General features: G+C 47.4%; 1 protein-coding gene across 6 annotated transcripts in view; it reads left to right on the forward strand.

Annotated features, from left to right (window-relative positions):
* FIG4 (FIG4 phosphoinositide 5-phosphatase) overlaps positions 1-12,913 on the forward strand; it is a 161,983-nt gene that overhangs the window by 73,839 nt on the left and 75,231 nt on the right. The gene's annotated exons all lie outside the window — the stretch shown is intronic.

Raw genomic sequence — 12,913 nt, forward strand, 5'->3', positions numbered from 1 at the left:
GTTTAGTATAAGTAGATAGCACATATTCTAAGGGACCATTCAAGGTTTATGACAATAGACACATTCAGTGTGTTTAAGGTTTTTTTTCTCCTCCATTAACCTCTGGATTTTACATTGGGAAACTTTAGGGTAAAGAATTAAGTGATTTGGTTATATTGATGCTAATCTGACATGTCCTCTGTTTTTTTTTTTTTTTCCCCACTCTAAAATCTGCTGACTTCTCTAGCCACAGCCTCGTATTTTCCATCTGAGAATCTTATGTTTTGTTTTTCAGATATTAATGAAGTATGTCCGCCATGACCAACCCTATGCGTTAGGGTATGTCAGTATTATCACTGTTTATGGATGGGGAAGCAGAGGCATAGAAAGATTTAGTGATTTGCCTAAAATCACACTGCAAGTCAGTTTCAGAACTGCGATTAGAAACTGCCTGGTCACTGCTAGGCTCATGCCTAACCCATTAGATCACAGTGTCGTTTAACCTTGTCTTTTGCCCATTTGTAAAAATGGGTGATGATAACAATAATTGGCAGTTACATAGCACTTTTTCATCTGTCCTCAGAGCCCTTGGGGTAAGCATTACTAACCACATTGTATAGATGAGATAGATAAGGCACAGATTGGTTAAGTGATTTGCCTGGAGACACTCTGGTCTAGATGAAGCCTGGATCTGCAAGCAGGTGACCTGAGTTGCAGTCTTGATTCTAACACTTCCTGGCTCTGTACCTTAACTTCTCTGTGTCTCAGCTTCCTTTTCCATATATGAAAAATAGAGGTAGTGATGATTGCCTCCTAAATGGGGCTACTGAGGCTTAAACAATGTTTCCAAAGTATTAAGGCAGGTCAGTGGCAAAGGTGAGAATAAAGCTCAAAAATGGCTCAATTGAATTTGCTGTAACTTAAAAAAATAGTAAATAAAAATTCACCTTTTAGGCAGAGACCAAGCATAAACAAATTCCTTGTATGTTGAATTTTTTTGAGACAGTTATGAGCATGAGAAAAAGTGGAGGATTGTAATGGAAGTCGGAATTCAGCTCTTTTACTGAAGAGTTGCTGCTACTTCTGGTTAATATATTGTAATAAAGTTACAGCCTTCTTACACTTTTAAAAACAATGAATAGGAGCAATCATTTAAGCATACCCTTGACAAGCTCTCTGACAGGCTTGAATTCCACCATTTTTTGTTTCCTTTTAACTGCTGACAGAAAAGTTGGAAGAGCATGTTCTTCGAGAGCTTGCTCTTGTCGATTTTCATTCTAGGTGTGCACTCGCCTATGTGTGCAGGCATTGGAGACTTTTGCCAGGGGTCGGCAACCTTTCAGAAGTGGTGTGCCAAGTCTTCATTTATTCACTTTAAATTAAGGTTTTGCGTGCCAGTAATACATTTTAATGTTTTTAGAAGGTCTCTCTAAGTCTATATATTATATAACTAAACTGTTGTCATATGTAAAGTAAACAAGGTTTTCAAAATGTTTAAGAAGCTTAATTTAAAATTAAATTAAAATGCTGATCTTATGCCGCCAGCCCGCTGAGCCCGCTGCCAGCCTGGGGTCCCGGCCCTGCCCACATAGAGTGGGTAGCTACCTTCTCCCTGGTTCTAGCCCATTCTCTTCCTCTCTCTGTGCACTGAGCTGAGGGTGGGAGTGCACTGAGCACAGAGCTGGGAGTGAAGGATCAGGCTGGGGTCTGAGGTGTAGGGTCTGGCCAGAAGCTAGAATGAGGGAGGGGGCTCAGGGTTGGGGCAGGAGGTTTGGGTGTGGAGTGCTTACAAGGGCAGCTCCCATTTGGTGCAAGGGATGCAGGTGAGAATGTGGTGGGGGGAAGTGCAGGAGCTCCCGTTTGGTGCTCAGGGTAGGGGGGGGAATGTGGGGGGGTGCAAGATTCAGGGCATGGGGTGTGCGGGGGCTGGGTATGTGTGGGGGGTGCAGGAGTCAGGGCAGAGGGCTGGGGGCAGGTGAGGGGAGGACAGGAGTCAGGGCATGGGGGGGATATGCCCTGATTCTACCCCACGTCCCCGTCCCCACCTCTTCTCCGCCTCCTCTCCGGAGCAGTGAGCGCGCTCCGGCTCCACTTCTCCCCCTCCCTTGCAAGGGCCATCAGCTGATTGGCAGCAGGGAAGGAGAGGAGGAGGGACAGGAACCCAGCATGCCGGCGGGGGAAGGGGGACCTTGCCTGCCCTGCAGCAGCAGCCCGCAGGACCAAACTTCTTCACCCTGCCCCCGTGGTGGGTGAGCGGGGGGTGGAGAAGAGCGGGCTGGGACAGGCAAGATTTTTAATGGCATGCTGCTGCCTGCTGGGGTCCCAGCCGCTGGCCCACTCAGCCCACAGCTGGCCTGGGTTCGCTTGCCATAGGTTGCTGACCCCTGCCTTAGTGGTATCCGGAGGGCCAGCTGTGGTGCCTCCCTTGAGTGCCGTGCTCATGCGTCAGTATGTCAGATGCCATCATCCCTTTGCCCTCTCAGTTCCTTCTTACTGCCCATGGTTGTTAGCTGAGTGCCTTTCCTTGCATAGCAAGAGCTAGCGGTTTCGTCTCTTCTGACTTCAAGCCTTAGGGCCTTGTAAATAGTTGTTTATAGTAGTGATAACTAGTGATAGTTAGTGTTAAGTAGTTAAGTGTAGTTAGAAGTTAGAGTCCCAACAGGGACTATGCCCCGGTGTCTGGGGTTTAAGCCCTGTGCGGACTGTAACAGGCCTATACCTTTAAGTGACCCCCACAGCAGCTGCCTCAAGTGCTTGGGGAATCGCATGTGAAGGACAAGTGTCGTATTTGTAAAAAATTTTGACCCAGGACTCAGAGTGGGATATTCATTTGCGGGCTCTCCTCCTGGAGGCTGCCCTTCATCCGGCTTCCGAGACGTCCCGCCAAGACTCGCCTAGTATTTCGGTGTGCACCCCCAATACCGGGCTCTGCCTGGCACTGTTCCCTGTCACTGGTGCCCAGAAAAAAAATGAAGAACCACAGCTCCCTGGCACCAGACAAGAAAGGCCATGGGGCATCAAGCAAAGGATCCAGTTTGGGCTGCCCTGCCACTCCAGAGCCACATGGACATGCCACCCCCATTGGGGCCTGTTAGGAGGCTTATTCCTTCACCCACTTACTTCTCTGGTCCTTCTCGCATGAACAGAGAGCAACAATACCCGAAGTCCAAAGGTGCAAACAATTCGAAGTTTATTGGGGTGAACTTCCAGGAAGCATGATTCCAGTTTCCTTCCTTAGTGCCCCCCTTCCCAGCTCTGACACCACAGAGGCTTACCTGTGTCCCTGTTCCCATTTCCCCCTTTAGCTAAACATGATTCCAATTTCCCCACCCCCATTCTCTGTTCCCATTTCCCTCACTCACTCCCACCCACACACCTCCTCACTTCCTGATTGACTGCAGACTATATAGTAAAACTTGAGTTCTGCTTAGCTATACCTTAAATTTCAGTGAAATGATTGGTTAACTAACCAATCCTAACATATTGTAACATGATTATTTAACCAATTATATCCAACCACCTTAATTAGTTTACACCCAGCAAAATTAATTATACAGCAGACAGAAAATCACAGAAGCAGACAGAGATTATGCAGACAAACAATAGGGAAATGGGGACTACAGTGATAGAGCAAACACAGAAATGAGGATTTCACATCCCAGCTATTGATAAGTGAGTTCTTGCCAGACAGGATGCTATCAAACTAAGTTTCCTTTTACATCTTCTAGGCACTTCCCTTTCTCTGGAGGCAATAGGCATTATCAGGACAGGATTGTACTCCTAACAACCCAATAGCACCTTATTTCAATGTGACTAGTTTGGAATTTGAGGATGTGACTGTTCGGTTCCCAGCTTATGGCTGCCTCTGCTGCTTAGCCAAAGGCCTTAGCCTAAGCACAGGGCCTCAGACTGTCTCAGTAAGAGAAGGCTCTTATAGCAGCAGACAGTGATTTTGATTCTTTCTTTTATACCTCTAACTAGCCAAGTGATAAGAATACACCTAAATTCTTAGAGTATAGGCCTTTACAGACAGGCCTGAATATCTATATCCTAACAGGGCCCTTAGTCCCTTAAAGTATCCACCACCGGCTCCCGGGAGTGGTAGGGACCCAAACTTCTGACGGCATTGACACCTTCCCAAGTTTCCCCCATCACTGATAGAGCAGAGGCCTCCGCCCACGCTGCTGGCACCACGCGTGCCACAGGAAGCGGCAAAGACTCCCTACTAGGGCAAGCCAATTGCTAAGACTCCTCGTGGGGCAGTGGAGTGCTGCCAGTCCCCAGAGACAAGCAGCACTCTCCATCTCCGTGCCGCAGATCTCCGGTGTCGTGCCCCAGATCCTCTGGGGCTCACCCTCAGTCACCAGCACTGCGATCGCAGTCCCCACAATTTTGACGCAGATCGCCTTGTGGGGGGCGCTGGTCTCCATTCCATTGGCACCAATTTCCCTCTTGCTTCTTGTCCTCTCAGCGCAGATCTGTCGCCTGCCCCCGGGGGAGTGCTCCCCATTGCGATTCCGGTCCCCCTGGGACTTGTCCCCTCAATACCGACACCGATCCTCAAACTCCAAACACCTGTCTCCAGAAGTGATGGTCAGCAGGCAGACCCAGGCGTCAATGGCCCACCATGGTCAACGGAAGGGAATTTCTCCAGCACAGAAGGGCAGCGCAGCCCCTTGTCAAGACCCCACTGGAGTAAATGGGCACCTGAGGCCGCATCGACGTCTATAGCGCTGCCTTGGCAGAATGGCCAGTGCAGTGGCCTTATTGGAGTGTGTGAGCATGCCCCCTTTGCACCACTCATCTGCCGCCGCCTTGGAGCAATAGCAGGCTCGGTGCATGAGATCCACTCGGAGGTTGGGATAGAGGAGACAGTGCCCACCCCAAACCCTCCTCCTCCGGTGGTACAGTCGTGATCTTCATCCCCAGACAAAGCGGTTGTGGGACCTTCAAGGGCCAGCCCACCAGACAATTTTAAGGAACACCAGACCCTGCTTCGATGGGTGGCTGAGAACTTGGACCTTTGGAGGAGGAGATGGAGGTGGAGGAGATGGCCGAGCAGGCAGACACCTTGTTCAATGTCCTCTCAGCCTCTACCCTTGCACGTGTTGCACCAACAGTGCATGGCGGGGTCCTGAAAATTGCCAAGGCCCTCTGGCAAACCCTGTCCTCCATCCGTCCCACCTCCAAAAGGGCAGCAAAGAAGTACTTTGCCCCGGCCAAAGGGTTCAAGTACCTTTATACCCACCCTTCTACTGGCTCGCTGGTTGTCTCTGTGGCCAACGAAAAGGTCAAGCAGGGGCACACTAGTTCAGCTCTCAAAAATAGAGGCCAAAAGACTGGACTTTTTTGGGAGAAAAACTTATTCACCAGCCAGCCTGCAATTCCAGGTGGCGAACCATCAGGCCCTCTTGGGACTCCCTCCATAAGTTCAAGGAGTCCCTCCCTCATGGTCTGGTCCAGGAATTCGGCACTCTGGTGAAGGAGGGCACTGCGGCGGGCAGGTGCTCTCTCCAGATGACACGGGATGCGGCTTACTTGGCAGCTTGGGTGGTCACGTCAGCGGTGGTCATGAAGCACAGCCCCTGGCTTCAGACCACCGGCCTATCCCAAGAGATGCAGACCTCTATCCAGGACCTCCCATTTGATGGGAACGGTCTCTTTTTGGAGCAGACTGATGCGAAGCTGCATGGGTTAAAGGACACTCGGGACACCCTTTGCTTGCTGGGCATGCCTACGCCGCAGTCTGCACGGAAACAGTTCTGGCCACCCCTGCTGCCAAGGTGTTGGCAGCCACATCAAGGGTCTGCAAGGAGAAGGAGTAGACACACAAACTTTAGTCGTCACCACCCTTCCTTCTCCCGCTCACTCACGCAGTCTGGCCTGGTGCCATCTCCAGCCTCTGCAAGCATGGCTGGTGTCAGTCTATATCCCCAACAGGCACGACCTTCACTGGGTAGTCAGAGTGCCAGACCACATCAGGTCATCCCCTGGATTGGTGGTTGGACCCTGGTTGGTGTTAGAGGAAGTCCCCTCCGTGACCCCATTCCTGTCACTGACCCGTGTCTCCACTGCTTCGGACCTGGGCTGGGGAGCCCACCTGGGTGAGCTGAGCACCCAGGGCCACTGGTTGCAGACTGATCTGGCCCTCCACATTGTCAGGGAGCTCAGAGCAGTTTGTGCCTTCCTGCCAGTGCCGTTGATTTACAGGGTCCTTGTGAAGATCAACCAAGACAGGGCAAGAATTATCCTAATAGCTCACGCGTGGCCTCGCCAGCACTGGTTCGGCACGTTGCTGAGCCTTTCAGTAGCCACCCAACTGTAGCTGCCCCTCTGGCTGGATCTACTGTCCCAGCCTTTTTGCATCCGAACCTGATGGCACTGCACTTGACCGTTTGGCTACTACATGGCTAAGCATGGGCGAACGGGCATGCTCGGCCTGCGTTCAGCAGGTCTTGCTGGGTAGCAGGAAACCCACCACCAGAGCGACTTACTTGGCCAAATGGAAAAGGTTAATGCACTGGGCCTCGGAACAGCATATTCAGGCTTAGCAGGCCCCGCTGCAGGAGATCCTAGATTATCTGCTGCACCTCAAACTCCAAGGTTTGTCCCTGTCATTGATCAAGGTCCACCTGGGTGCTATCTTGGCTTTCCATCCTCCATTCCAAAGCAGGTTGATCTTCACTCACAACACGATGGCACGATTTTTGAAAGGTCAGGAGTGTCTCTACCTACACGTCTGGGATCCCTTCCCCCTCCGAGACCTGAATCTCAAGCTGTTGAGCCTCTGGCTTCCTGCTCTCTCCTGCTTCTCTCCTGGAAGGTTTTGTTTCTGGTCGTGTTATTGTCAGCCCACAGGGTGTCCGAGATCAGGGCACTTACTTCAGAGCCGCCCTATACAGTCTTCTACAAGAATAAGGTCCAGCTGCAACTGCACCCAGCATTTCTGCCCCAGGTCGTTTCCCAGTTTCATACTGGCCAGGACATATACTTACCCATCTTCTTTCCAAAGCCTCATGCATCAGATGAGGAGCGCAGGCTACACTCCTGGATGTCAGGAGGGCACTGGGCTTCTACACAGATAGAACAAAGCTGTTCCATAAGTCAACGCAGTTGTTCGTTGCGGTGGCTGACAGAATGAAAGGTCACTCGGTGTCCGCTCAGAGGATTTTGTCCTGGATCATGGCCTGCATCCTCTACTGCTATGAGCTGGCGAAGGTGCCTCTGACGGCTATCATGATGGCACGCTAGACTTGGGCACAAGCGTCGTCAGCAGCCTTCCTGACACAGGTACTAATCCAAGAGATCTGTTGGGCCACTGGTTGTATGTCCACACGTTCGTGTCTCATTATATGCTTACCCAGCAAGCTCGAAACGATGCTGGCTTTGGCAGAGCAGTGCTGCAAGACTCTGAACTCCAAGTCCACCTCTATTGATACTGCTTGTGAGTCACCTAGAATGGAATCTACATGAACAAGCACTCAAAGAAGAAAAAACAGTTACCTACCTTTCAAAACTGTTGTTCTTCGAGATGTGTTGCTCATGTTCATTCCATTACCCACCCTCCTATCCCTCCGTTGGAGTTGCCAGCAAGAAGGAACTGAGAGGGCATAGGGCTGGCGGTGCTTGATATACCGAAGCATGAGTGCTGCACACAAGGGGATGCCACGGCTGGGCCTACGGATACTGCTAAGGCAAAAGTCTCTGACTGCACGTGGGTGCACACACACCTAGAATGGAATGGACATGAGCAACACATCAAAGGACAACAATTACAAAAGGTAGGTAACTGTTTTTTCTAGGTATAATTTCTTTTTATGCTTTTCATACAGAAAGTTATGTGGCACTATAGTCTTAAATGTTAGTGTTACAACACATGATTATATGTTTCTGGAATCTAAAATAATCCGTTTATTCACATATGGGGCTGGACACAGTAAACTACCTTCTAATGGTGTATGAAAGCAAACTAATTGCTATGCCCTTTTAGTCCTGTGGTTTTACAGTCCCAGTTCTGCTGAATCTCTCATGATTTAGTAATTTGTCATAAAAATTCAGTTGGAAACACAGATTGAGAGCACTAGATTATTTTAGACTAATTCAATCAAATGGCCCCTTCAGCTCCTGTTTTTTTTCTAACAGAGCTTAAAAAATGTGCTAGAACACACGTACAGTGTATAGTATCTTTTTAAAAATCTATGCAGGATCTTCCTACCTCCTGTACATAATTTCAGCAACCAGTGATAACATTAAAGGGGAAGAAAGCTGTTTATACTTTCATCTGTGCTCCGCTTTATACTGATTTGTACCAAAAGCAACACACTTTTTTTAATGTACAATTTACCATACCAGATCAGGAAGTTGGTCTATAAAGCCCAGTATCCTGTTTTCTCTTATGGCCAGTATTTCAAAGGAAGACAAAACCTTCCATGTATATGATGATCCAAAATTGGCATAAAATTATCTAGCCTTAAAATACTGGGGGATCACTTTTTCCCACTTCATTAAAATTTCTGATGTTTGGTCCTTGCTGTTGCAGGTACACTGGTCTGAAGAGTTATCTGTAGAAGATCTTTCAGATTATATTTTAAATCTGGTTTCAAACTGAATTTAGGGATAAAATGACAACAAGAAATCCATTGATAACCGTTCTTCACCTTCTGTTAAATTTAACATACAACTTCATGCTTATGTTTATAAGTACAGAAAGAAAGCTAGAACCCTGATGCATTACAATGTTTTAACCCTGTCATTTTTCTACTACTAAAGAAAACTATATTGTCCCTTTAGAGTATAGTTGTTGTTGGCAACTTAGAGATTTGTTCTATAATTCACTAAGTAATATTTGCCTAAATTCCAAAACAGCTTTTCAGTAGAACATAATAAACTGTATTTTATCATCATTCATTTAAGTAGTAAGATACTGAGTTCAATAAATTACACTGAAACAAGACAAGAGTTAGTTTCAAAATGCTTGCAATTCCTGATGTATAAAACAATGATCAATGTCTAAAAAAAGTTAATCTCTCTCTAGAGGGTTTTTTTAAAAAAAATGCATTAAAGATGTGTAAGCCATTGTTCTTACAAAGTCAAAGTCAAAGTCATCCTCCTGAGCAACACAGCTTTTTGGGTTTTATTTAACACTTTTATTCATGCTACCTACCAGCTGTACAACAAGAATGAATGAGTCCTGTATATTATGTGCTCCTGTATTTGGAGTTTTACTCTGCCCTTCTTTACTTTAAAAAAAAAAAAAAAAAAAAAAAGTTTGTATCATCATCCAGGTTTATTTCAAAACTTTTTATTGGTTCTAGCATGGTCTCATAGTCCTCCTCGTTCTCTGACCATCTGTGGGTTAAGTCTTAGCAGACTAACCATTTTGCAGAGGAAATGCAGCCTGCATGCCCAAAGGGGCCTACTGTATACATCAAGAAACAGTCTTTATAAGCTAAATCTGTTAAGCAAATAGGGACCATGGTGAGGAGCAAGGAAGCAGGTGAAGGGAGCATGTTGAGAAGCAGGGCTCTGTGAAGGGACATGGGCATGGGGGATCCTGGCGGAATGTCAGAGGGGGGAAACAAGGGGATAGGAAGAAGTTGTGTGTGGGGAGAATGGGGAGAAAAAGTGAGGCTGGTAGATGAAGGAGGATGTTGGTAAATTGGTGAGGGTTCAGATGAGGGCCACAAGAATAATTAAAGGATTGGAAAACACGCCTTATATTTAGGCTTAGCCGAATTTGATTTTTATTTTTAAAAATGTTGATGGATAATATCTGTCTAAGCAGTGCACAGTTGTGGGAAATTATGGGTGTGGGGGTCAGACAATAATTCTTTAATGACCGAAGACAATGAAATTCAAAAAGTTAAAGCTTTATAATCATTCCAAAAAATGTCAACATCACATGCCACAATACACAAAGTAAATGTTCTTAAATCAAACTCTGTGTTCCCAAGCAGCATTTTCCTTTGCCTATCTGTAAATTTCAGTTATTGATAGAAATACTTTTTCCATCTGTCTCTGTGTGTACAGTGAAATCAACAATTACCAACACTTACTTCACACTGATAAAAGTTTAATCCCTCCAAGCCTATTTATAGTGAGAAACTCAAGGAGCTCAGTCCGTTTATCTTAATAAAGAGAAGGTTAAGGGGTGTCTTGGTCACAGTCTAGAAATACCTACTTGAGGAACAGAAATTTGATAATGAGCTCTTCAGTCTAGCAGACAAAGTTATAACACAATCCAATGGCTGGAGGCTGAAGCTGGACAAATTCAGACTGGAAAGTCATTGGGACAACTTACTTAGGGTTGTGGTGGATTCTTCATCACTGGCAATCTTTAAGTCAAGATTGGATGCTTTTCCTAAAAGGTATACTCTAGTTCAAAAAGGCATTAATTGAGGAAAATCCTGTGGCGTTTGTTATACAGGGGGTAAGGCTAGTTAAACAAGTGGTCCCTTCTGGCTTTATAATTGATGAATGTATGAAAGCAGAAGAGAGAGGAGGTGCACCTTTGGCTCATCAGAGTAGAGTCTCCCCTCTGCTTTTTCCATTCCTGATGCCTTACAGGGCACACCCTGCTTTTTTGTTAGTCTTCACACAAGCCTCCAGTCTCCACTCACCTCCTCCTGAGCACCCTCCATAGCCTGTTAAAGTGCTGTGCCTCTCCACAACCCTACCTCCACTAAATTTCCACACACCTCTGTTCAACACACACACACACACACACACCCCCTCCTTTTCACAACCGCTTGCAAGCCTCTTGACTCTGTGAAGATGTTCCATGTTGCAGGGAAGGGAGCACACCTGTTGAGGATATAGGAAGCCAGATGAGTAGCTGAGTTTTCATTGAAGACTTGACTGATGCCATGTGGGTTTCCTGAAGCCCAGGCTGAGGCATCAGTGCTTGATCGATTTTTCCACCGCTGCTCTGTGCCCCATGGTACACCAAGGCATCAGTCATGGGGTAACTTTGCTCCATTGCGGAGATGCAATTTCTGGGGACAACCCTGCCTCTGTGGCACATGCAGTTGGTTCCCCTGGTTCTGCTTTCTGTGTGTTGGAGAGCTCAGACAGCGGTTCTGAGAGAGCAAAGTGTATCTGCTGAAACACTGGCTCTTGAACTGTTCCACACCAGTAATGCCTCAGTATGCTGGGGATTGGAGGCAGTAGTACAGGGAGCCCTTCAAGTGCCAGTATCTCTGAGCTCTACCCTCCATGCACAGCTCTATCCAAAGGCCCCTGCACACCAGCCTTTTACTCTTTGCACAGGCCCCCTACACATACCTGCTAATGTCTGTTTCCCCGTACATAACCACTCGCCATCCCAGAGCTTGATCTTGCCTCCATACCACACCCCTGTACTCTCTGCAGCCTAGCCTGCTTTCCTGCCTCAACAGCTGGTTAATGAATGAGAGTTACAGGTATTTGGAAAATTTTAATGAACAAAATTTTTCATTTTCATGTTTTATCTAAAATTATGTTTACAGAGATGCCAACCCTCCCTAATTTTCCAAAGTCATCCTGATTTTTAAATGTATTCATGAAATTACTAAATCAGGATTAAACCTACACATTTTGCAATTGTATTTAAAAATGGGAGGAGTGTCTGTTGTGTGTCACTCACCACTCAAATCCAATGAACACAGTGCCATGGCTACAAGGGCATTTTTCACCACCATCAGCGTCCTGTGCAGGTTGCCCACAGCACAGCCATATGCATGCCATGTATAGTGTATACCATTTTGGCAATCACACTAGGGGAGGCTTACAGGTTGGCTCCTTGGTTGCATCGGTGAGATTCCCTGGGCGGGGGTGTCTTTCCCAGGCCAGTGCACCTGCACAGGGCCCAAACACATGGCCGTTGCTTGCTTGCACCACTGCTGCAGGGAGCAGAGTGCTTGGCCAAAAGGACAAACAGAGTACAGTGAGTGGGGTGCACTCTCCCCCATGCCTTTTCCCTCAGCACAGCTAATGGTACCTGGCACTGTCCCAGCCAGATGGCTCTGGGTCTGGGACAGGCTGAGCAGCTGCCTGCAACACCAGTAAATATCTCCATCAACCCCAGTGCCACCTGCACCTGTTATTAGTCCTTCATCTCCCTGAGATCAGCTGACACTGGGCACCTACCCTTTATCCGCTCATCTCCACTCCTCCCACCTCATCAAGCAACTCCCTTCACCTCCATCTCCTCTCCTACCAAACCCAACTAGTCTGTTCCATGCTCTACGAAACTCACCAAATGCATCTTTCAGACCAACCAGACACTCCATTCCACTCAAGCACCTGGCTAACTGACACCTGTCCCTCCAGGGGCACCTGGTGACCCATCAGCCCACCTCTTACCTCGGGGGGGCAGGATGACATCACAGTATACCATAAGATAAATTTCTGGGGGCAACCCTGCCTCTGTGGCACATGCACAGACTGTGAAGTGAAGGTCATTCTGATAGGTGGCAAGCTGAGGTAATTTTGAGTGGGTTGAGGTGCTGGATTTACCATTCAAGCCAAAGCTTATGGGTTAGAATCATAGAATCTCAGGGTTGGAAGGGACCTCAGGAGGTCCTCTAGTCCAACCCTCTGCTCAAAGCAGGACCAATCCCCAATTTTTGCCCCAGATTCCTAAATGGCCCCCTCAAGGATTGAACTTACAACCCTGGATTTAGCAGGCCAGTGCTCAAACCACTGAGTTATCCCTGCCCCCTTTGTAGTTCATTAATAGGGTCTACAGTGCATTAATACAGTCCAGCAGGGTCCAACTGGGGCAGTTAAAATGCAACACAATACCTGTGGCTTGGATGGTAAATTGAGCACCCCAACCCCCGTTGACAAAATGAGCCAAATACACTAAAAAAGTATGCAAAAAGGTTTCAGAAGTGCTTGTGAATGAGTGAGAAAATGGCCAATGTCATGGTCGCACCTGGTCATGGCTATTAGT

This window comes from Eretmochelys imbricata, chromosome 3, assembly GCF_965152235.1.
Source record: "Eretmochelys imbricata isolate rEreImb1 chromosome 3, rEreImb1.hap1, whole genome shotgun sequence".
Classification (NCBI taxonomy): domain Eukaryota; kingdom Metazoa; phylum Chordata; order Testudines; family Cheloniidae; genus Eretmochelys; species Eretmochelys imbricata.